Raw genomic sequence first — 24602 nt, forward strand, 5'->3', positions numbered from 1 at the left:
CCGAGCTCATTTCTCTGCTGCTGTGTATTCGCTGTCAGCCAGCTGTTCTGCTGTGAGAAGTTCCGCTCACTTCTGGGTCCACCGTTGGGATGTGCACCAGAAGAACTCAATTCCACTTCCTATGTGGGTGGGAGATGAAGAAAAAAATTAGAAGGGCACATAGGTATAATTCAGGAACAGTAAGCACATGGATTGGAACTAGGGTCAACAGCTAGCTCTACCACTATACATGTTTCTTGTGGAGAGATAACAATGGACCTTAGCAACTCCTGTTGTGCATTTCTTAGTATACGTGTATTCTAACCCCATAACTAAAATGGTGTGATATTTACAAGACTTCAAATATTTGAAACCGATTCAATGACCTCAAGCACACTGACACGTTTTGATATTAATTATTTATTCTAAAAGCATGTGCAATGAGTAAAAGATAAGTATATCTTAGGTATAAAGTAGATATACTTCAATCCGCGGATGGTGTGTGTACCCAGTATGGATGAATTGTTTGGCTTGTTGTATATTTTCTGTAGGAGAAGAAATGCTTCTTAAGAGCAAACCAAATTATGTGTACACTGAGGAACTGGCATTCCTTTGCCAGCATCATACACTGGGTACTTCTTTATAAATGGCATATATTTCACATTATGATATATATGCTTCTTTTCAAAGCAGCTCCCGTATTTATAAAATACGTATTTTAATATTTTCTGAAAATTGGCTATGAGACTTGTCACAAGCTTCTGCAATTATCGTTTGAGCCCATAGGCATCAATGCATGCAACTCTTCAGATCCTGAAGCAGTCTGTGTCCATAAGTAGCAAGAACTGGACAACATTCAGACTTGGGTTGATAGGTGGCAAGTAACATTCACTCACACAAGTGCCAGGAAATGACCATCTCCCAACAAGCAGCATTATGTACCATATACAAGATATACTGCACCAACTCGCTAAGCCTCCTTCAACAGCTATGACATCTACCGCATAGAAAGACAAAGGAAGTAGATGCTTGGCAATTGCCACCTGCAAGCAACTCACCATCCTGACTTGCTGTTCTTTCACTGTCACTGGATCAAAACCTTGGAACTCCCTTCCTAACAACACTGTGGATGTACCTGCACTTGATGGACTACAGCAGTTCAAGAAGGTGGCTCATTATCTTCTCAATTAAGGGATGGGCAACAAATACTGGCCTTGCCAGTGATGCCCAAATCCCGTGTAAGGAAAAATATAATTCCATCCGGTATTCATTTGATGATTTCTACATTGCCTTTGCACTCACAGGGTAGTGTCAGATGTGGTCAGGAACTGCAGAGTGTAAAATTAAAAAAAATGGGGAGTTTTCATATTTCCAAATATCTGTCAGAAAATATTCAACCTAGAATAATTCATTTAATGGCAAAATATAGTAGGAAGGATGGCTCGACAGTAGAATAAGCCCAGTTGTTAATGGTAAGCTTGGGATGAGTGGATATTTTGTTACGATCTAGTTAGGGACCTTTAATATTTAAAAAGAAATCCGAATACCTTGTTTTAGCCAATAGAACTACATCACAAGATTTCACTATTTTTGACAAAACAAAATTTATTGTATAAAAAAGACTTAAATAAAACAAGCACTATTAACTTAACAGTATGATTTATAACTATATATATTATGCACTTAGTTTTACTTCCTAGCCCCTCCCAAAAATCCTGTTATAAGATATACCACTCTTAAAGTTATTTACTTCTGTAGGGACCACACATAAGTATGCTGCAGTTATCTGGAGAATTTTCCGCAGCTCCAGTTATTTTCAGAAGTAAAATATCCATTTACTATTTATTTGTGGAGATCTCAGTCCCTTGTTCTGGTTACGTTTCCAATACTTTCAAACTAATCTGCTGGTTACTTTCTTTTGCAGTGGCACTGTGTGAGGCCTGCTGTAGATTCTGCGATTAGCTTCAGGCAAGGCAATCTTTAAGCATCTGTTCCTCACAAGATTCAAACTGAGATTAAGGCCAGGATTTTCCCCTCGTCGATTTGGGGGCAGGACCCACTCTCCGAGGGGAAAATTATGTGGGATGACATCGGGAGGAATCCCCGATGTCATCCCGGTCCATTTAAATATTCACGAGGGCGGGTGGACAGCGAAATCAGATGTCCGCCTGCTGACCTGTCAATGGCCAATTAAGCCCATTGACAGGCTAACTAACCTTATTAAACACCATGCCCGGCCAACCTTAAGGCTGGCGGCAGGCCAGGAGCCCCAGCGGGCCGCAGATTATTAATGAAACTTCATCCACTGGCGGGATGAAGTTTCATGTCCGTTTTTTAAAAATTTAATAAATTTTATGTGTTTATTATTAACATGTCCCATCTCGTGTGACATTGTCACATGAGGGGGACACGTTAATAATTGTAATATTTTTATATTTTTAGAGTTTACTTACCTCTCACGAATCTCCCGAATTTCGCATGTGCCCCATTTCGGCAGTGGGGTTCGGCTGCCCACCCGCCACCGAGCCGGTGGGGCCTGCCCGCCAGCCAAGGGCTCAATTCTGCTCTAAGCCTCACCCGCCTTTCAGTGATGAAGTTAGTGCTTTACTCTGCTTACAGCACAGGTCTGTCTAACTGTCATTCATTTTGCGTAACTTCACTTAGTGAGATGCAAACCACACAAGGTCCAAACTGTATCTACAAAGCTCTCCCAGAAAAAACTCAGACAAGCTGAAACCAGAGAGCTCCACCAATCTCCATGATGACATAGCTTGCTGTGGGCTATCCTCAAACCAACCTCCAAGCCAATTATCGCTCATTTATAATTTCTCCGGCTAAGTAAGCCCACCTGCTGTTTTATAGCTCTATCCCCTCTATTCTGCTTCTATTAAACAACCGTGGGTAATCTCATGAACTGTCATTTTTTATTCTGTGGCAATCACTGAAGCCCAGCATTTTAATTATCTTACCTTAACAATAATAATCTTCCCAGAACTAAACATTACCTCTGAAATATTAACATGAACCATCAATTAGCTATTCACAGCTCTCATCTGACTGAAATAAAATTGCATGGCACACAGTGATGTGAACAGTTGCAGAGCAATAAATGTTAGTCTATATTAGATTCTCTCTCTCTCTCTCTCCCTCTCTTTTGCATTACATGACCTCTAAGCTTGGAAATTCCAGAACCAAACTAAGGGCTGAATTTTTCTGTCAGCAAGCAGGGGGTGGGGCCCGCTCGCCAACATGAAAATGACACGGGATGACATCAGGGGAACCCCCGACGTCATCCTGCCCCATTTAAATCTTCAGGAAGGCGGGGGCACAGCGAGATTAGCTGTCCACTCTCCAACCTGTCAATGGCCAATTGAGGCCATTGACAGGATAATTAAAACAATTAAAGGATCTGCCCATCCAACTTTTAAGGTTGGTGGGCCGGCTGGGAGCCCCGGCGGGTTTCTGAAAAAACATGAAACCCCATTCACCGGCAGGATGATGTTTCATGTAGGGTTTTAAAAAGTTTATTAAAGTTTCAGTGAAATTTATTAACATGCCCCATCTTGTGTGACATTGTCACATGAGGGGGATATGTTAAGGATTTTTTTATTTTTCTATTTTTAAAGTTTATTAGGTTTCAGCGATCTCCCTGTGGCAGCACTTAGCCTCAAGGAGATGTGTGCTCTTTCGTGCGCATGCGTGAATGAGCGTACTCTCGCATTTGGGGAATCCCCCCTGCCCACACAGCAAGTGCATAGCGCTTCCTGCCGGGCGTCACACTGGGTGGGCCTCAAGTGGCCCGCCCACTTGAAATGGCGGCAGGGCCTGTTTCTCCAGCGGGGATCGGCTTTCCACCCGCCAGAGATTAGATCGGGCCCGCCTGCCCGACAGGTAGAAAATTCTGCCCTAAGAGTTTTTCTGCTACATACAGGCTGTGTTGTACTTAGAACATCAAGGTATAAATAACAAATATGTGGGTGAGCTTCAAGCACAGTGATGAGGAACTTAAGATATTGTTATCTTGTATTTTTATAGCAGTGTTTTTTTTTCAAGATAGTGTGAGGACATAATTGTGGTATTTGTAGAAATAATTTCCTTAATTTACCCCTTTATTTCTAGACATTTAAATATTCAGGGAAATCATCCCTACTACAAAGCAATTACATTCTATTTTATAAACACATGGATAGTGCCCATTAAAGGTCAAATTGTCACAAGTATAAAGAAGAAAGGCAGCCATTTCATATAGTTTTTTTCCTGATTTGGAGCAGGAAATACATAGCACCTCCCCATCTTCATCAAATAGTAATTAAATTCTTACCTCAGGATGTGTTTGCTTACAGCAGTTAGACTTTGTAGTTTTAAAGGGATAGGCTGATTAAGCACTTTCCCATCTTAGCAGCAAATATGGATTGTGTATCACTTGGTGTAATTTCTTTCATTATAAAGCAATTTATCATCCAATTTGTCATAAGCAACACCACAGAACATTTGCTATTTCAAAATGAAATATTTTAATTTTAAGAAATGTTTTTGTGGATAATTCATTATTGAGCCCTTTGGGGAAGCTTTTCACGGAGTCGTGGAGACTCCGTGGACCTTTAAAAATGGTGGACAGGATCTGGATCTGGAAATCCCACCCCCATTTTTGCTGATAGGGGAAAGGGAGTGGGGTGTGGAATACACAGTGCGAATTACGAATTGGTTGTGCCATTTAAACTCTGCACAGGACAAGCAGACCTGATTTTTGCTTGAGGAATGGCCTCAACCTGCAGCATGTATTCCATGACTTTATGGTGGATATGTAAATGCTCTTGAAGAGTGGATAAGTTATGTAGAACTGTCAAGCTATCAAGTTATTTATATCCCTGTCCTTTAAAAATTGATAAAAAAAACTGCTTGCCTGTGTCTGAAAGTAAAAAAAACTGTTCTAGCAGTTTCAGTCGCTGTTTTTTGATATAACCCTAAGTGCTACCATTATAGCATTATTGCTGCTTGATTGCTTTCCACAACTTATCATTATCACAGTGGGGGGCTGTAAGTTCACAGTTCGATTGACAGCTCAGATATGTTTTTAAAGAATTAACTATCTTTGTGGGGTTATGAATACAAATACTTGTTTCTGTTGGGGATTTAAGTGTATTGAATGGGCTTTCATGAATGGGACTTGTTAATATAGTGAATTCTAAAATAGATATTCAGAATTTTATTTCACCGCAACATGGCTCCTGAGGTCTGCCTATGGCGGATATTGGCTAAGTGTTTTGAAGGCTGTTAGGTCAGAGGGTGTAAGAGCAAAAGGTGGTAGGTGGGGATCATGAGCTGGTATGAGTTGGCACTGTTGGCATCAGGGCTTTGAGGGGCCACGGGTATGGGTTGGGGTCATGAATTGGCACTAGCGTAGGGACCAAAAGGGGCCTTGGGGTTAGGGTGGGGCATGAGTTGACATGGAGGGTATGAGGGCCATTGGGGTGGGTAGGGCATGGGTTGGCATAAATTGACATGGATGAGGCATGGGGAGTGGGAGCTACCCATCTTGGGAGCAAAATTCTCTTTCTTCTAACAACACTCCCTCCAAAGTGTGGCTCCATGTAGGATTTGCTGCACTGTTTTTAAAAATGTCATAATAAATAATATTTTAATTTTCATTAAAATAAAAAAATACAATTTTCAAAGAACTGGCATATTCGCAGTTATTAGTAGCTGGAATAGTTAAATATAACCAGAGTATGTTGCTGAGATTTTTGATGTGAACTTCTAAAATATTCAATTTTGACAAATACTGGTTGTGTGATAACATGATTCATATTAAAATCTTTTATTGCAAGTGACATTGTGAACTGCCATTGAATCATTTGCAAGTGGCATTATTATAATAAGAATGATGCATGTCAGTTCTCTTTATCCTGCATAAAACCAGTGCCTTTGTCAGGGACTTTTTTAAACATTAGAGCTTTTTGGGGCATTACAAGTACATAATCATGATATATATAAAATTACAAAATACAGTTTTATCATGTACACTATAGGTTTAAAATCTGATATACAGAATGAGCTGACTTTTTTAAAACAGCTTTTTGGGGCATTATAAATACATAATCATGATATATATAAAATTACAAAATGCAATTTTATCACGTACACCATAGGTTTAAAATCTGATATACAGCATGAGCTGATTGTTACTTCAAAGCAATATTTATCTATTTCTACATGTATAAAAGTCTTATATGTAGTGCTTTCCCTACTTTGTCACTTAATTGCTTCCTCCAGTCACACAATATCCATTGCACCTGGCTATCATTTTTTTTAACCTTATTTCTATTGAGTCTTCCCACCTGTATTTCAAAGGCAAATAGTACTGTGCACTACCACTCTTCTCAGACCAACTCAGTTGTATCTCTTGTTCTCTGAACAGTCCTGGCTTTAAAACCCTTAAATATTTTAAATGGTTTTTAAAGGTTGAAACACAAAATTTCTGACATTGGAGATATGCTTTCCTGTAAAAGTTTTCTAATTAATGGTATTTTATTCAAGAATCATGTATGCAGCCCTAAGTTTAAATTGCAGTGTTCATAAAATTCCTACATGGACTAAGTAATCAAATTAGAAACTTGGAAACATGTGGCAATCATGTAATAACAAAAATAAACAAACAAATTCAGCAGGTAACAGGGAAGTGGTGGACAGAATAAAAAACGGAAAATTGATTTAAAATTATATCAAAATTGCAATACACCATTCCTACAGTACAGCCATTGAAGTACATACAGGCCAGAATTTTATATCCCACGGGCAGGCATGTGCCTGACCCAAATGGATGTGAAAAAGTGCAAGATGATGTTGGGCAAGGGTCCCGACATCATCCCGTATGCGAGCAATCTTCAAGTTTGTGGGCGCGTGTGGGTGTTAAATCCCCAATAGAAACAATTAAAGTGCCACTTAAGGCCATCAGCAAGGCCAACGATCCCAATTTTGTGCTCATCCCGTGGGCAAAATGGGCAGGGGGCAGTCCACTTCTAACGAAACCTCATCAAAGGTGGGATAAAAAGGGCCTGCAGCATTGCCATTGTGAGTAGTGAGGAGTTTAAGAGATAGTCTGCTACTGGTTGCTTAATTGAACTTGACAGCTTCATCTCTGTTCTGAGTTTCAGTCTTAGCATTCCTAGGCTTCATTTCAGGACTCATTGGTGTCTCCAAGAAGCCTGGAGGATTTTGACCATGCGGACCCTTCCAGGCACCAGACAGTCTTCTGATAGTCTGGCAATGGGGATTGTGCTCTCTGCTGTTGGCATCTCCTCTGTGGAGGAAGTGAGGGGCAGAAGGGAGAGGAGGCCAGGTGTCCCTATGCAGCGTCCAGGGCAACCCGTGGTAGGAGAGGTGTGCACACACAAGGGGCACAGGGCCAGCAGGTAGTCCACGGTGGAAGGGGTCTGCTGCCAGGATTTAGAGGCAGCAATGCAGCTACCTCTACATGTTCGAGGTGCAATGCCGAAGGAGGCTCTGCCTCTCCAGGGAGACTGTGACCTCCATTTGTCTGATGACTGGGGCTGAGATCACCTCCAACTGTGTTGATGGACACCATGCCAGTGGCTCTGAAGATCACAGTGGCCCTCAACTTTAATACCTCAGGCTGTTTCCAGGGGTCAGTGATAGTTCTTTGTGGAGTGTCCCAATCAGCTGTCCACAGTTGTGTCAAGTTGGTGACTGATGCTCTGTTCAGGCGGGTAATGACATTTATTCATTCCCTGTATGGACAAGGCCAGTATGAACTCCTGAGGAAAGGTGAGAGTGACTACCCTTGACATCAAGGCAGCATTTGATCAAATGTGGCATCAAGGAGTCCTAGCAAAATTGGAGTTAATGGGAATCAGGGGGAAAACTCTCCGCTGGTTAGAGTCATACCTAGCACAAAGGAAGATGGTTGTGGTTGTTGGAGGACAGTCATCTCAGCTCCAGGACATCACTGCAGGAATTCTTCAGGGTAGTGTCCTAGGCCCAACCATCTTCAGCTGCTTCATTAATGACCTCCCTTCCATCATGAGGTCAGAAGTGGGGATGTTTGCTGATGCTTGCACGATGTTCAGCATCATTCTTGACTCCTCAGATACTGAAGCAGTCCATGTTCAAATGCAGCAAGACCCGGACAATATCCAGGCTTGGGCTGACAAGTGGCAAGTAACATTCATGCCACGCAAGTGACAGGCAATGACCATCTCCAACAAGAGAGAATCCAACCATCGCCCCTTGATGTTCAATGGCATTACCATCAGTGAATCCCCCACTATCAACATCCTGGGGGTTACCTTTGACCAGAAACCAAACTGGACTAGCCATATAAATACTGTGTCTACAAGAGCAGTTCAGAGGCCATGAATTGTATGATGAGTATCTCATTTCCTGACACCCCAAAGCCTATCCATTACCTGCAAGGCACAAGTCAGGAGTGCGATGGAATACTACACCCTTGTCTGGATGAGTGCAGCTCCCACAACACTTAAGAAGCTTGACACCACCCAGGACAAAGCAGCCTGCTTGATTGGCACCACATCCACAAACAGTCACTTCCTCCACCACCGATACACAGTAGCAGCAGTATGTACCATCTACAAGATGCACTGCAGGAATTCACCAAGACTCCTTAGACAACACCTTCCAAACCCACGACCAGTACCACCTAGAAGAACAAGGTCAGCAGATAGATAAGAACACCACCACCTGATGGTTCATCTCCAAGTAACTCACCATCCTGACTTGGAAATATACCGCTGTTCCTTCATTGTTGCTGGCTTAAAATCCTGGAACTCCCTCCCTAACACCACTGTGGATGTAGCTACACCATGTGGACTGCAGCGGTTCAAGAAGGCAGCTCACCACCACTTTCTCAAGGGCAACTAGGGATGGGCAATAAATGCTGGCTGAGCCAGTGAAACCCACATCCTGTGAATGAGTTTTTAAAAAATGCCAAGCTGAGTGAGCCAGAGGTTTTGCAGCAATTGCTGAGTTCCCCGGCATCCAGGGTGCAATTGACTGCACACATGTAGCTATCAAGGCACCAGTGGGTCAGCCAGGTGCCTTTGTTAATAGGAAGGACTTCCACTCAATGAACGTCCAGATAGTTTGTCACCACAAGATCCTGCAAGTCTGTGCAAGCTACCCTGGCAGCTCCCATGATGCTTACATCCTCAGACACTCACAGGTACCAAGGCTGTTCACTGTTCCAGCTCGACTGATGGATAGCTGCTGGGTGGCGAGGGATATTCATTGAAAAGGTGGCTTATGATGCCCTCCACCACCCAAGAACAGAGACAGACCAGTGTTATTATAGGAGTCATGCCTCCACTAGGGCGATGAGGCTCAAGAAGACCACAGATCTTCTGAAGATGTGCTTCCAATGCCGGGACTGTTCGGGGGAGCACTACAATATCCTCCAAAGCTTGTCACTAATAGTGGTTGCATGCTGCGCTCTTCACAATCTGGCTCTGGCAAGGGAGGACCCACTGGAGGAAGAGGATCTTGAGGCAGCTCCACAGGCCACAAAGGATGGATTCAGTGGTGAGTTAGGAGAGGAGCCCCGTGAGGAGCATGTTGAGGATGTGGAGGCAGACTTCTGGGTCCATCAGGGAGGCAGGGACACCAGGGATGCCTTGATCCAATGCTTCTTCAGTTAGGCTGCCAAAGATCTGCTTCTGCCTCATGCCAGGGGTGCTGCCTTCATCCCGGATGTTTGAAATGACCCTTTCCTTTGAACCCAAAGTCCACTCAGTGCCTGTGCAATAAAGTTTAGAGCCACTCATGTCCAGCATGAGATACTGGCGTGTCCTACACCTACAAAACAAGTGAAGCATAATCAGGCCATGAAGACAAAAGTAAAATTTATATCATGTTGGCACTCACATCAAATGAACATAACAATATATGGTATTAATGGTCACACCAGTAAACATAGTAACAAAACATGGCAGAACAGAAGATCGCCTATGAACAGTCCCTGTTGTGCTCACGGTGCCTTCAACTTAAGTTTGCGAGTGCTGCATCTTGTTGGCCCGCACCTTCTCGCCTTGCTGGCAACAGCATTGAAGGTAGCCTGCTGATTGTGCTGTCATGTTGGCCTTGATGACCTTGACGGTTGTTCTCTGGCCAGTGGAACCTGTGTTGGCCCCACCTGGAATTGAGCGGCCAGTGCCATGGCCGGCCTCTTGACAGTCATTGCAGCCTCATCAGATGCCCCAGTCATTGGATGAGGAGCTGCTGCCATTATCCAGAACACCCTGAGAGAAGCCTGCAGAGATAACAAGCAACTTGTGGAGTAATGTGAGGACCTCCCTGCGCGCCAAGGATGGACGGGCACCTAGCTGGGATACTGGGTGCCTCATCCATCTCCCACACTGGCACTAACCTCCTGAGGTTATTGCCTGTGTGAGGGCTTGCAGGTCTAAGCGCAGCCCCAGGAACTCCTGATTCTGTCCCTGGAGTTGCCTCTCCATGAGAGTCATCACTCACTCAATGGAGGAGGCAGTGTGCTCAGCGATGAGGGTCAATGTAGTGCTCATGCTCTGTATGGACTCCTCCACAACAGAGACCATAGCACGCATATCCTCATGGATCTCCACCAGATGCTCCCACATCTCCCTCTGGACATCCAGCATCTGCCGCCTAAAGGACAATTCCTGTCTTCAAATTGGCATTGTCCTGGTCTCCAGCAGGCCTCCAACTGCCAGAGTTCTGAGCATTCTCTACCTCTACTTGCTCCTCAAATGAGTGTGAAGTACCCTCACCGCTATGCACCAACACTCTAGTCAATGATCTAATGCACACCGAGGTGCTGGTATCTGTGCTGGTGCTTGGTGCAGAGAGGGGGTGTGATGCAGATGTGTCAAAAGCCCAGGGTCCTCTGGCGTCAAGGAAGCCTCTTTGGGGTTCTGCATTCATGGACAAGCTGGGGATTCTAGGGGAGAATGACAACATGTCATTAGTTTAAGTCATCACACTGTCACTGTGCATGCCACGCACCCTGATGAGACAATGGAGATCTGCATCATGGTGCCATTGTCAATGGGGATGCCAGATTTGAGGTTCCCATTAATGATGCGACTACCCAAGAATGTTTGCACAATCCGACACTCACATCTGTTCACTGCACTCTTACCTTCATCAGAGACCCCTTCCTTTCCATGACTGGCTGACTGAGGTGGGTGGCAGCACTCCAGCTCCAAGGCATCCATCTCGTACCTCATCAGAATAAGGAGGTTTGGGGGGCTTCTGCCTGTCTTAGTTCTCTTGTTAGTGGTATGGCTTCTCTTCTCCTGAAATGACTGTGGAGTATTGATTTGCCCACTCTGTACTTGCAGCACCATTGCAGCCTGGCAAACCTCCACCTCTGCGACCCTTGCAGGGCACATCCGAGACATGGCCCTTGACCTGCAAGGCTCTCAGGCCAAGCAGCCAGAGCTCACCCCCTTGGCTGGTGCCGGTATCAGTGACAGTTGGCATTCAGACTCAACACCCCTAAGCTCCACGGGGAGGATGGCAGCCCTTAACGCTTCTGCGCACTGACCCATGCCAATTCGGTGCTCACCCTTGCTGAGTGCAGCAGATCGTTGAACCTTTTGCAGCACTGCATCCATGTGCACTGCACAACATCGTGGCCTTGGCTGCCACCTCCTCCCTGGCTTTGTTGGTCAGGTGTGGTGCCTCCTCCTGCCATCCCTGGGTACTAGACCTCCTCCACAAGGACCATGAGTCTCTTGTCTTAGAAACGGGGGGCAGAGTGTCCAACCAACTTGCTGTCCTGCCTGACGTCTCCAGCTGCTGGTGAGGCCATTGTTTGAATGAAATGGTTTCCTGGACAGACTCCAAAGATTCTTCCCTGGCAGCCTTCAGGGAGCTGCCTCTGCCGGTTTTAAGGTACCTGCCAACGGAGACCTGCCCCCTTCCAGCCCTACCAGACTATTGAGAAGACGTGTTTCACTCTAGGTGGACCTTAATTGGCCATCCAGCATGAAATCGCATTTGCAACCCAACCGTGGCCGGGAGTGGATTCCACATCCGCTTCCGTGCGCGCCAAGCGTGAAATTCAGCCCATTGATTTAACCATTTAATTACTTCATTGAGAACCCAAACTATGTAATGAATAGGGCTACATCAGTACCTTTCCATCCTACCTCTAATGGGGATGAATTTAACCGAACCTCTCCTTGATCCCTCTGGACGTAGTGGTGGTAACCAGTTTTGAAACTGGGTAGATTGCTTTAGGGATTTTCCAAACTTAGTGTAAATATTAACTCTTTTGGTTTGTAGAGATTCAAGCTCTGTGACATGAAGGGCATTGCTTTATGACTGGTACTGAGGGCCTAAGATCAATCTCAGTGCACGCTTCTGTATTCTTTCAATCTGAGTGGTTTGCGCATGTGTGAGGCCAGGTGCCATACAGACACAGCGTATTTGACCAAAGAATGGATATAGCTAAGTGTAGATCAACAACAGGTCACGGATAGGGAGTCTGAAAGGATGAGGGATATTGTGGGAAGCTTGCTATTGCCATTCACACCCCTAATGGGATACCAAGCCTTCAGTGAATAGCTATGCTTCAAACCCTAGTCTCTCCACTAAATAAGATTGCTTTTAAGTTCCTTAAGTGCTTTGAGCACTTTTTAGATAAATAAAATTTAAAAAAATGATTGAAACATTTATGTCCATTGATCGTGGGAGTCTGACAAATTTTTAGTGCAAAACAAGATTTCCTGCAGGTCTTTGCAGTGCTTCAGTAGAATGTCTTGTTTTATTTAAACAACACTGTTTGCTGTTTTTAATTAAAACAGGGCTTTAAAGTCCTGTCAAGTCTTCCACTCCCACTCACCTGAGTATACATGCATTTCCTCAATCACTATACTGTCCTTTCACCTCTTGCCATCTGTGTTCCCACCTCAAATGCCCATGTTAACGCCCCACCCCCCCACACACACAGCGGGCTGAATTTTGCCCTTGATGGGCGTGTGGGCCTGACTGACTCGGCGGCGGGCAGGCAGGCGATTGCCGTCGCCGAAGTGGGCTCCGCTGCCATTTTACGTGGATGGACCAGTTAAGGCCTGCCCAGTGTGACGTCCGCCGGGAAGTGCTATGCGCTTCCTGTGTGGGTGGGGGGTGGGGTGGGATTCCCCAACTGTGAGAATGCACTCTTATGCGCATATGTGTGAAAGAGCGCACATCTACCTGAGGCTAAGTGGTGCCTCAGGGAGATCACTGAAAGATGGTGAAAGTTCAAAACTAGAAAAATAAAAAAATCATTAACATGTCCCCCTCATGTGAAAATGTCACATGAGATGGGACATGTTAATGAAGCACACAAAAACTTTATAAAACTTTTTAAAATCTGAAATCAAACCTCATTCCAACAGTGGATGAGGTTTGTTAAAAAATCAGTTACTCGCCTGCCCGTTGGGCCCCTGCTCCAAGCCGAAGTTTGCACGGGCCCCATAAAATCGTCGACAGTTGGTGACTTAATGGCCTTAACAAGGTCTTTAATTAGTGGCGGGCACGTGTCGCGCTGCATAGTGCACCCGCCAACCTAAACATCGCGATGCTGCACACTGACGCCGGGACACTCGCACAACATTTTAAGCGCTGACGTGCAGGCTCTACCACTTGCACGTCAGCCAGAAAATTCAGCCCAGTATCTCGGCTTTTATCCAATCCCTTGCATTTCCCCTCTCTACTTGTACCCCATGGGGTTCGCCTCTCACCATTCTATTATTGCTAGTGCTGACTAAGCACTTCTGGCTGAGGCAATAATATCTTTTCTGTCCTTGCTCCCGCCATGCAGCATTTTGCTACTGTCAGCCCCCTCCCTCTCACACCGAGCACCTCTATTTTACCCCACTGAGCACCCATATGTTTCCTTCCCACAAAACACCTATATTTCTTCTTCCTATTATTAGCCTATCCCAAATAAAAGCTCTTATTTTGTTCCATTCTCCCCTCTCTTTGAACCTGCACCCCAGTGCACTCAACCTGACATTCCATTTCCAGTCCTTCTATGCCCTGCTGTCTTAAAACAAAAATGAAGTATTTTTTGTCTTGTTTAGTTTAGTAGAGCTTCCTTTAGCTCAATGATGAGGCGTAAAAGGGGTGTAATCAGTGGGGTTTGTTTACCCACCATAACTTCAGCAGAAGAATCACATAATTTACCTTGGAAAAATGGCATAAATGTTTTTACTGATTTTCCAGAATTTGAATGTTCCTACACAGTAATTATGGGGAAACCCTTGTGAAAATTGTACCCAAAATGTGTTACAAAGCCTGCTGCAGGTGAAATCCATGTCCCACCCTAACTTGACACAAATTTGGTGAGTGCAGATGGTTTGCCTGTTTAATTGAAGTACGGTAGGCAACAGCCAAGCCACATTCAAACAAGCATATTTTTTGATTAGCTCAGATGTATGTAAGACAGGCAGTTAAATTTTAATGTAACTGCCAGCTATTCCAATCCAGGGAGCCCACACCAGTTGTTTTCAGGGTGCATCTGGATTTAAATAACTGATCAGAAGTTGTGCCATGAGCTGAGAAGCATGAAGTTGAGTCAGTTGAAATCTTCAGAGAAAGTTAGGTTAGACTTGCTGGCTTTTGTAATTAGAAAAATCTACATAAGGACATTACCTACTAAAGAATAGTTTGGAACATAGGGCAGAATCTTCTGCTTGGCGAATGGGCGATGGGGCCCACTCGCCACCGCGTAAAATGATGCTGGGTAATGATGGCCCTGCATCCCGACGTCACCCAACGTCATTTAGATTTTCAGTTAAGCGGACATGCAGCCGATTCACCTGCACGCCGGCCGAACTGTCAAAGGCCGATGAAGGCCATTAATAAAGTAATTAACATGATTAATGGACCTGCCTGTCCTGCCCGGCAGGATGAGGTTTCATGAGGGTATTAAAATTTTTATAAAATGTTTAAACAAAAGAAGTTGACATGTCCCAGCTCATGTGCCACTCTCATATGAGTAGACATGTCAGTAATTTTTTTCCCCTTCTTTACTGAAATTTTCAAACCAGAGCCGATCTCCCTGAGGCAGTACTTTGCCTCAGGGAGATCTGTGCGCTCTTTCACGTGCATGTGTGAAAGAGCGCACTCCTGGCTGAGGGAATCCCCTCCTGCCCGCACATAGCGCTTCCTGGTGGATGTCACACTGGGTGGGCCTTACTTGGTCTGCCCAGGTAAAATGGTGGCACGCCCACCATCGGGGTCACCGATCGGGAGCCCGCCCACTCATGCCTGCTCCCGTGCATCCCCCCGATGGGGGGGGGGTGGAAAATGTTGCCCATAGATTTCTTTGCTTTCTAGTTGTTCAAGGAATTGCATACATATGTATTGTATTATCTTACATATTTTCTTTGATCATTGTTCAAGAAATTTGAATTTTAGTTCAAAGCCAAAAAGGTCTAATGTGATGCTCTCCGCTTTTTAAAGACAAAGGGTGGAATCGCCCAGATTTGCATTATTTCTGATAGCTGTTGGAAAAAAGGACATTTTACCTGTTGGCTGCAATGGCGATTTTCTGCACCGTATCATCCCAATCCCACCTCATTAATCATGCATTCTCGGGAAACATGCCTAGTCTCATTCGCCTGCCCCATCATCACCTCAGGCCTTCAGTAAACCGGGCACCATGTTTAAAGGCCGCCCCTGCAAAGATCTAGCACTTTTCAAGGGATAGGAAGCTGCTGCAAACTGGTGGCTGCCAAAAGGAGGAACCATGCTGCCAACAGATTTAGCGACACCTCCCTCAAGCGCCTACTGGAAGCAGTGGAGGCCCACTGTGATGTCCTCTACACCCGCTGTGGGTGAAGGCCAGCAAGCAAGGTCACCAATCTTGCATGAGAGGCGCCGGTGGGACCACACTGAGGTCAACACTGGTAGGATAGTAGCCGTCTTAGAGAGTTTGGTCCAGGACATGGGTCCTTCACTGCTGCATGGAGTGAAATCCATCACTGACACCGTAGTTGGCCTCCAACAGTGTCAACGCAAGAGGCGTGCAGAGCAGCTCAATCATATTCCAGCTTCCCGTTTTCCTCAAGGAGTCAGCTAGGGGCACTTGGGTACCCGCAGGGAGGAGGATCAGCAGGTGCACACCCTGGGGCCATCCACCCAGGTGACTCCAGGAGTATGCAGCCTATCCGAATCCCCTCTTACTGTGACCCCAGCTCCACAGGCCAAGGAAGGTGCCACTGCCACAAAGCTGGACCCCAAAAGCAGGCTGGGGCCCTCCAGATCTTGGCTCTCTGGAGGTCATCACAGGGCCTAGCAGTCAGCAGGCTGCCTCCACCTCCACTGTGGATGTTGGGGGTCACTAAGACATAATGGCAGGAGTAGGAAGATTAAGATGATGTAACTCTTTTAGAGTTAAAACAATTAAACTAATTAAGATGATGTACTTTTTGAATTTGAAATTAGGGGAGAGCGCGAACGCAGTCCCCCACTACCACAAATTTTGCAGTCGGGTATCCTGCATTTGGGGACATCGCAGGCATCAGCACACCCGAAGTGCAATGGGATAGCCTCATCCTGGGAGAACAACCTTCATGATCATTGTTGCACAGCCTGGGCATGGGAGTTAATCACTTGTACATAATGTTCAGTTTTGTAAATAAACTCCCCAGAATGTCTGCCTATGGCTCCTTCTTATGAAGAGCAGTGTTGGTGACACTCAGATGTGAAACCTTGGTCCCTGCACAAGATAAAGGCAGGTGCCTCAGTCCTGGGCCTCTTCCCTGTGCATTGCGCAACTTTCCCAGCACACTGATGGTAAGCCTTCATTTTCACTGAACACATCGGTCATGCTTGCACCTTGATAGGGCTTATTGTAGCTGCCAGAATGCCTTGGGCTGGTGGCACAGAATTCTGTCATTCTCTCTGTTACCTCCCAGCACCTTTGAGGTGCGGCTGGCCCCCCATCTCATCAGCATCTGTGTCCGGTGATAGTGTGGTCCTAAAGGCTTCAGCTCACGAAGGATGCCATAGGATCAAGAAAAATTAAGGCTTCTCCGCTGCATTTCCATGATATGACCCTGTTCACAGAGTGCAAGTGATCTGCCATCAGCGAGACAGGAGTCAGACATTCATGTAAGCTATGTGAGGATCTGTGGAGTGTCCCCACTGTACGTTGTCATCATCCTCCTGGAATGTAGGGACTATGGGCATCTGCTGCGCCTCCATGATAGGAGCCATATCACAGAGGGTATGTGTGCCGCCATCAACCAGACAGGAGTCAAACATTCACAGATGCTACGGTGTCTCCTTACTGCATGCCGTCATCATCCTCCATGAATCTAGCAGTTATGAGGGCCTCCAAGTGTGCCTGCCTTGTCTGGCCTGTGCGATAGCCTCAGCACTGTCATCCTTGCCATCGAGGACCTCCTCCCCCTCATCCCCGTCAACGTCCTCCTTATCGGAGGAAACGTGCAACTCCTCCACCTCTTCCTCAGCCAGCTCCTCTCCCTGTTGCAGTGCTAGGTTGTGAAGGGCGCAGCAGGTGATGATGATGCGTGACACCCTCTGTGGACTGTACTGCAGGGCTCCCCCAGACCGGTCCAGGCAATGGAACCTTTATCAACATTCCAATGGTTTGCTGCACCAAGGTATAAGTTGCAGCATGAGCCTCGCGTTGTACCTTTTGTCTGCTGCACTCTGAGGTCATCGCATGGGTGTCATCAGCCATGTCCTCTGCGGGTAGCCCTTGTCTCCGAGGCACCAACCCTGCAGCCACTGTGGACCCTAAAAAATCTGAGACCTACTGAGAATGTAGGAGTCATGGACACTCCCTGGGAACTGTGCGCAGATCTGCAGGATGCATTTGTGGTGGTCACTCACCAGCTGAACATTCAGCAAATGGAAGTCCTTGCAGTTGATGTAGTTAACAGCTTGTTGCCATGGAGATCTGAGCACCATGTAAATGCAGTCAATGGCACCCTGTACCTGTGGGAAACCTGAGATCTGGGCAAGTCCCAGGGCTCTTACTTCCTGGCTTTCTTGATCCCAGGTGAAATGCAGAGTTGTGTGTCTTTGTGAAGCTGGCATCTGTGATCGCATGGATTCATTTGTGCATGGAGGCTTGCAATATCTCACAGAGGTCACCCTGAAAGTAGTCACTGGTGTAAAAATTGAGTGGTCACAGTCACTTTCATGGCTACTGGCAGTGGATGCTGTCCATGTCCCCTTAGCTCCAAATCCTGCAACAGATGGCAGATATGATCGACCAGTTTCTTGGACATGAGTAGTCTTCGGTGGCACTGGTTCTCGGTTATATGCAGGAATTGTCTATAGACCCTGGGTCTAGCTAGGCGCTGACAAGTGTCAGCTCGCTTTGACTCTTCGGCATGCGTGGGAGCCCCAGCTGGTCCTTCTCCTTGAGCGTGCTGCTCCTCCCTCTGTCTAGCCAGACACCTCTGTTGCTCTCTTCTCTTTCATCTCTACTCTCTGTAAGCCATGAGGCATACAGCTGGGTCATCACACTTCATGTTCCTGATGTATTCCTCCTGCAGGATGAAAGAGAAAGATTTGTGGGTTAGCATGAGTGTACTAAGAGCCTGTGTTGGTAAAGTCTGAAGGCCCCTTAGCTAATCCCAGAGAGTGCTGGTCACTACTTGGATGGCCAGAGTTTAATGCGCTGCATGGCTGCCCGAAACCCCACCCACCTCCAGCCCACTCCATTTGACCGATTGGCGCAGCTTCGCCCACTGGACTGTATGCTGTGCTCTCGGCTCAGGCGTAGGCATTCTCCTAACCCACACTGCAAGACTGCACTGTTAGCTTGAACTGGTCCAAACCTAAATGATGGCATTGAAAGGGGCTGTGAGCACCTCCAGCAGTGACTGCTCCATGGCCAGCTTTCGCAAGGAGATTGTATGACTTGCCGAGTTATCTAATTGTTCTGCAGTCCACTAAAATGCTCATTAGTTTGCAGCCTGTGCCTGAGGAATGAAAAGCTCCGGAGCATTTAGTGCTTTCATGCTCCACGTTGCTTGAGCGGGCAGATAAACTAGAGGCCCGACTCCAAGCAGGTCAATGTGGCTGCGCTTGAACTGTCTCAGCTGCGGAGGAATGGTCACCTTATACAAGGATTCCCTAATGTGAGGCTGCTTCCCTCCTCCTTCCCCACCCTCTGCATGTGCTTGTACACTACCATTAGATGCAGTGCAGACCTTGCCCCCCTACAACTCGCTCCAGCCACAGTGTAGCTCTTGCCCTTGACCCCCCAACTCGCCACAGACGCAGTGCAGCCTTTGCCGCCCCGCAACTTATACCCTTTCCCCCCAACTTGCCTCACATGTAGTCCAGCCCTTGCTCCCCACCCCCCCCCTCAACTCGCCCCAATTTGCACTGTAGCCCTTCCCCCAGCGCCGCAATGTCAGCCAGCTGGGAAAAAGTGACTTGCCTGTGTCCTCGCCTGATTGCGTGGCCCCTCAACTTTGAAGTCCAACTCGTGAGTGCTGCTCAATGTTAGTGTGCCCTCACCTCCCAGTTACTGTGAAAGCGCAGCTCACCAGGTGCATGCATTATAAATGACGTTGTGAAACACGTTGGTGTGATTGTGCCCTGATGGTCCAGCATGGGGGGATGATTCCGGTGGGCTGGCCTTATAATTATATGTAGATGTATTAGAACAACGTTCCCAACATCTGGCGGCAGGAAACGTGGCCCACCATTGAAAGGTGAAGCGGACGATTGCAAACTGGTTTCACCACGTCATGAAACCAATTTTTGGCCTTCCCACCATATTGTCCGCTCACGCCCGCCATGATGCCTGACGCCAACGGGCATGGAAAATTCCACCCACAATAAAATTCTTCCATAGACAAAGGATTGGAAGTAATTAGCACAAATGTTTTTTGTTTTCCTGGGTGTGATAGGATGTTCAGGCCAGCAGAATTGTTCTCAAAATCATAAAGAGTGAAGAGTTAACTGAGTAAAAATGTGGAACCTGCACTATCTCAAGAGTAAAAGAGGCAGAAATATCCAACATAAAGACACCCTTCCTGCAAGCTACCATATTTTTGATTTTTGTGCTTCTTGATCACCATTTCTTCATAGAAAGGAGTTAAGAACTACACTGTATTTAAATGCTATGTTTGAAAACAAAGTGAATTAAAAAGTATGCTGCAGACACTGAAATTGTATTAGAAACAAATGTGTCGGTTTGTGAAATTCTCCAGCTCACATTTTATTTCAAACTGATATGAGAGTCAATTGTTTAGTTCTTAGCCCTTAATGTATGCTGAGACTAATAGGAGATGCTTTCTTTAAATGTACAGACCAAGAAGGTTGGGGATAGTGTGGTGGGGGAAAACGTAGCTGATTTTATTGCTGTGTCTACTAGTGAATTCAAAGAAGAAAACAAATATACTCCCTACCTATGTCTGGTACAGAGAAAAGGGGATTTGGTGGTCTGCCAGTTAGTTTGAATCAGGAAGGAAAATTCATGCTTATCAAGCCCAGGGCCAGTCGGGAAAGTTTAAGTGAGCCAGCTAATGCGGATAACAAGGCATTTTTAAAATATTGTTCTTGAGACTGTAGTTAGCTGAGTCAATCAGATTTGATTGCACCTGTGACTCTGTTGCTTGCTTTGTGTAAAGTAATCTAACAATGAGACAGTATTTCAACGGTTAGGTGTAATGATAGGGGTGAGTACGGTAGTATTGTGTGGGAAGAGGTAAATACACAAATGATAGAAGAGGGGGCTTGGGGTGGGGGAGGTGGGGCAAGGACACCTAACAGAGAAATGCGTGAAGAGATCAGGAACGAATTGCCAAATGCATTATTTGGCCTGAAACACCATTCAGAAAATAAACCTTTCTTCACTGATGGCTTCTTGCCTTTCCACACCACCTAAACTAAAAGAAACACACAAGAGAGCAAAGCAGAGAAGGAAAGACAAGAAAAAAAATAAATTAGGAAGATAAAAGGGAAAGTGAAGGCTGAAGGAGAGAAACAGCAAAATGGAGACACCAGAGAAATAGAAATAAATGAGATACTATATTCTCTGACTCAACATTGTAGATCCACTAATATATATGTATATTTAACTGTTATTCCTTTTATCCATAAAACATTTGGGGCAGAATTTTACATCCCGCAGGTGGGCACGTGCACGCCTGACCCAATTGGGCATAAAAGCATGTGAGAAGACGTTGGGTGAGTGTCCCGACATCATCATGCACTCGCATGATATTTCACTCGGCAGGTGCGCCCAAAAGTCGGAAGCACACCCGCTGACAACTAAGAGGGTAATTAAGCCCATTAACAGCGCAATTGTCTCTGAATTTTTGTGGCCCATCCAGCCTTATGGTTGGTAGACGGGCGAATCGGCCAGGCAACTTTTGTATTTTTCATCAAACCTCATCCAAGGGCGGGATGAAATTTCCTTATGAAATAAAATAAAAAACTGTGGGCAGCATTTTTAGCAGCTATATTTTTAGTTGATTGTTTGTGAAGCACGGACATTTTTTTGCAGCTTTTAAAATCTTCATTTGAGCATTTTAAGGTCTGCAGCTCCCTGAGGCAGCTGTCTGCCTTCACAGAGCTTTCTCACAGCTCTCACTTGTGCCCGCAGAAACGTCATCACCCGCCCTCTTCCCGCCCCTGCCCCGACAGTGGTGTTTTTCATCGCACGTATCACGCTGGTTGACCAATTAATGGCCAGCCAGCATGAAATCGTGGTCGGCGGTCCGTTTCTTGAATGCCACCAGGCCTGTCGATCATGCGCGCCCATCAAAGGTAAAATTCAGGCCTTGCAATCTTCCAGCGTATATACATGATGTTACCTTATTTTTCAATTAATTTGGTTTCAATTTCTATATAATTGTTTCTAGCACCTACGGTATTTTAAATTAATTTCTTTACTTTTTATGACTATTGCACTTATTCTCAACAACACCTGAGATGTGTGAAACTGAAACATTGGATGAGATTGTAATTCATTGAAGACCCACCCATTTGCACAGAGTTAAAACTGGGCTCATATAATACACTTTATAATCCTCGCTCCTTATTAAACAACAAATTGGAACTGATGGTGAGATGGTGAGCATCCAGTATTGTTGGACATGGAAGCCTGAGAACTGCCTCATGCCCAAAACATCAATGAATCCCAATGCAGCTAACCGATAACTGGAGTGTTAGTACTGGATACAAACTGCGCATAAGGCTCAGTAAAATATTTCAGTATGTGAGTTTCCCCATAATGCGATCAGTGTGCCTGCACAGCTCCATTTTGAAACAAACACTTTAAAACAAAAAGGAGACCCAAGGAATAAAATGTGAAAAAATTCTACTGCAGACATCTTGCTCTTTCCCTTGATAACTGCCAGTGGTCTATTGGCAGGTGTCAGCTTTTCACTTCCTGCTGCACCAGCAACTACAGGCCTTTCTTGACTTCTGATGGTCCCAGGGAGCATTAAGAAAACATTAAAATCAAGGGACCTTGAATTATAACTTGTATTGCTATAGGTGCACGCAGGCAATAAGGGTTCTATTACAGGCAAATATGCAGATGGAATATGACCCTGAAAATATCATGCTCATATCTATAATGTTCAGTAATTAAATTAAAGCAATTTGGTTTATTGAATCGTCGTGGTCTATTTCCTGATAATATTTCTGCATTAAATGGGCCAAAACAGTATACCTTCTGATTCAGTTATTGTGAGCAGTGTCACAGGAGATCCAGCATTATATACACAAGCTTTGAGAATCAAACATATTTTCAAAAATAATTGTGTGCAATTTTTGAAAAAGTTCAAAATTAATACATTCTCCTTTGGAAGCAGCAATATGACTTTCTATTTGCATATTGAGTAAATATGTATTGTACTGATCAACAAAAGCACTTACATAGTCCTTTTACGACCTTACAATGTTCCAAAATGCTTTATAGCCAGTGAAGTTCTTTTTTAGTCACTGTTGTAAGGTAGGAAACACAGCAGCCAATTTCACACATCCTGCTCCCACAGACAGACAGGTTATAATGGCCAGATAACCTGTTTTTCTCAGTGATTTTGATTGATAGATCAATATGGCCAGGATACTGGGGAGAATTCTACTGTTCATCACAATAGTGCTGTGGGATCTTTTATGATCATCTGGCAGGGAAAATGGAGCCTTGGTTTAAAGTCTCATCCAGAAGATGGCACATCTGACAATGCAGCATTCTCTCAGTACTGCATTGTAGTGTCAGCCTAAATTTTTGTGCTCAAGTCTCTGGAGTTGGTCTTGAACCCCCACCTTCTGATTCAGAGGTGGAAGTGCTCCCCATTGTGCCACAGTTAGCAATCACATTTACCAGTGTTATTTATAGTTTATATTTTATGGCTATTTACTTCTGCTATATTATCACTGTTTGGAAGAACTGTTATTGCAAAAATAAACATACAGAAAATTAGATATTAATTCTACTTTAAGTGTATCAGCTCTTTTCTATTGTATTTATCAAAGAATTTAGCAGCAAATTAGGTTGTAATCACAATACAAGTCTATTGGATACGCTGTTGGATAGAAATTTTACATCCAGGTTGAAGACTACACAAAGTGTTTTGTTTTATGCTTGTCACACAAAGGAATTGTTTATTCTTATCATTACATAAGTTTTTTGTGTTGACTGTTTTGTGACCAGTTTAATGAAGCAGTGCTGTACCGGCAGGATTGTGTGATGCTTGTCTGCCATTGCAGACCTAAAACATACAATTACATTACTTTGTCTATAAAGACAAATTTATCCTTTGTAAATGAATTATCTCTTATGAAGTTATATGGCATTTTTGTGCACTATCGCACGCACACATCATTTTGCTGGCATGGCAACTGGCTCTTCTGTTTGGATTTGTTTGTGCTCAACAGTTTAAACCTTGCTGCTGGCTTTTATAATTCTTCTTACATGATTACTTTTGCTAATTACTTCCAAGTAAGGCTGTAGAAATGATTGCAGTAGAAGATACAAATCCTGTGCAGTGTTGGTAGCACTGACACTGAAAACCCTGAATGGGGTGCATTATGTAACAGCTTAGGTGTGCCACCCAGGAACGTCTGCTATTGACCCTAGTAGACCTTTCAGAGTCTGGGGAGGTTCCTTCATGTGCCTGCCAATAATGAGTAACCATGCCACCAGTGATACACCTTGACCACCTGAAGACATTGGAAAGAGTGGCATGCAGGGGAAGAGCTTTTGTATAATTTTTTCAATTGCACAGGAGTGCAGCCCACAACCCTGCCTTGAGCCCCCAGTGCACCTCACACAACCGGGTTTGCCTCTGCTGTTGCCATGCAAGACCGACTGAAGAGTTGAAAAGCAGAAACCCTTTATGTAGGGATTCTATTTTTCTCCAATGCCAGTGGCCATGTTGGTGGAATGGGTGGAGAATGGGGGGGCAACAGGTCATCTGGAACTCCTGACAAATGGGCTGATCTGATCCTTCCAGTAGACACCCATCATAACAGCAAGGATCATGGGTTTCTTTTTTAATTCATTCATTCATGGGATATGGTTGTCACCGGCTAGGCCAGCATTTATTGCCCATCCCCACGGCCTGGGAGAGGGGGATGCAGACGGTGCCAAACACTGGGACCTGGGGACT

At 45.1% G+C, this 24602-nt stretch overlaps 1 protein-coding gene and 1 non-coding gene across 2 annotated transcripts in view; one reads left to right on the forward strand and one right to left on the reverse strand.

Annotated features, from left to right (window-relative positions):
- LOC121287977 (voltage-dependent T-type calcium channel subunit alpha-1H-like) overlaps positions 1-24602 on the forward strand; it is a 617188-nt gene that overhangs the window by 118452 nt on the left and 474134 nt on the right. The gene's annotated exons all lie outside the window — the stretch shown is intronic.
- On the reverse strand, positions 16429-16586 carry LOC121288730. Its single transcript, XR_005945416.1, has one exon. It is a non-coding gene; the product is annotated as a U1 spliceosomal RNA (small nuclear RNA).

The sequence above is a fragment of the Carcharodon carcharias genome, chromosome 15 (assembly GCF_017639515.1).
Source record: "Carcharodon carcharias isolate sCarCar2 chromosome 15, sCarCar2.pri, whole genome shotgun sequence".
Lineage (NCBI taxonomy): Eukaryota > Metazoa > Chordata > Chondrichthyes > Lamniformes > Lamnidae > Carcharodon > Carcharodon carcharias.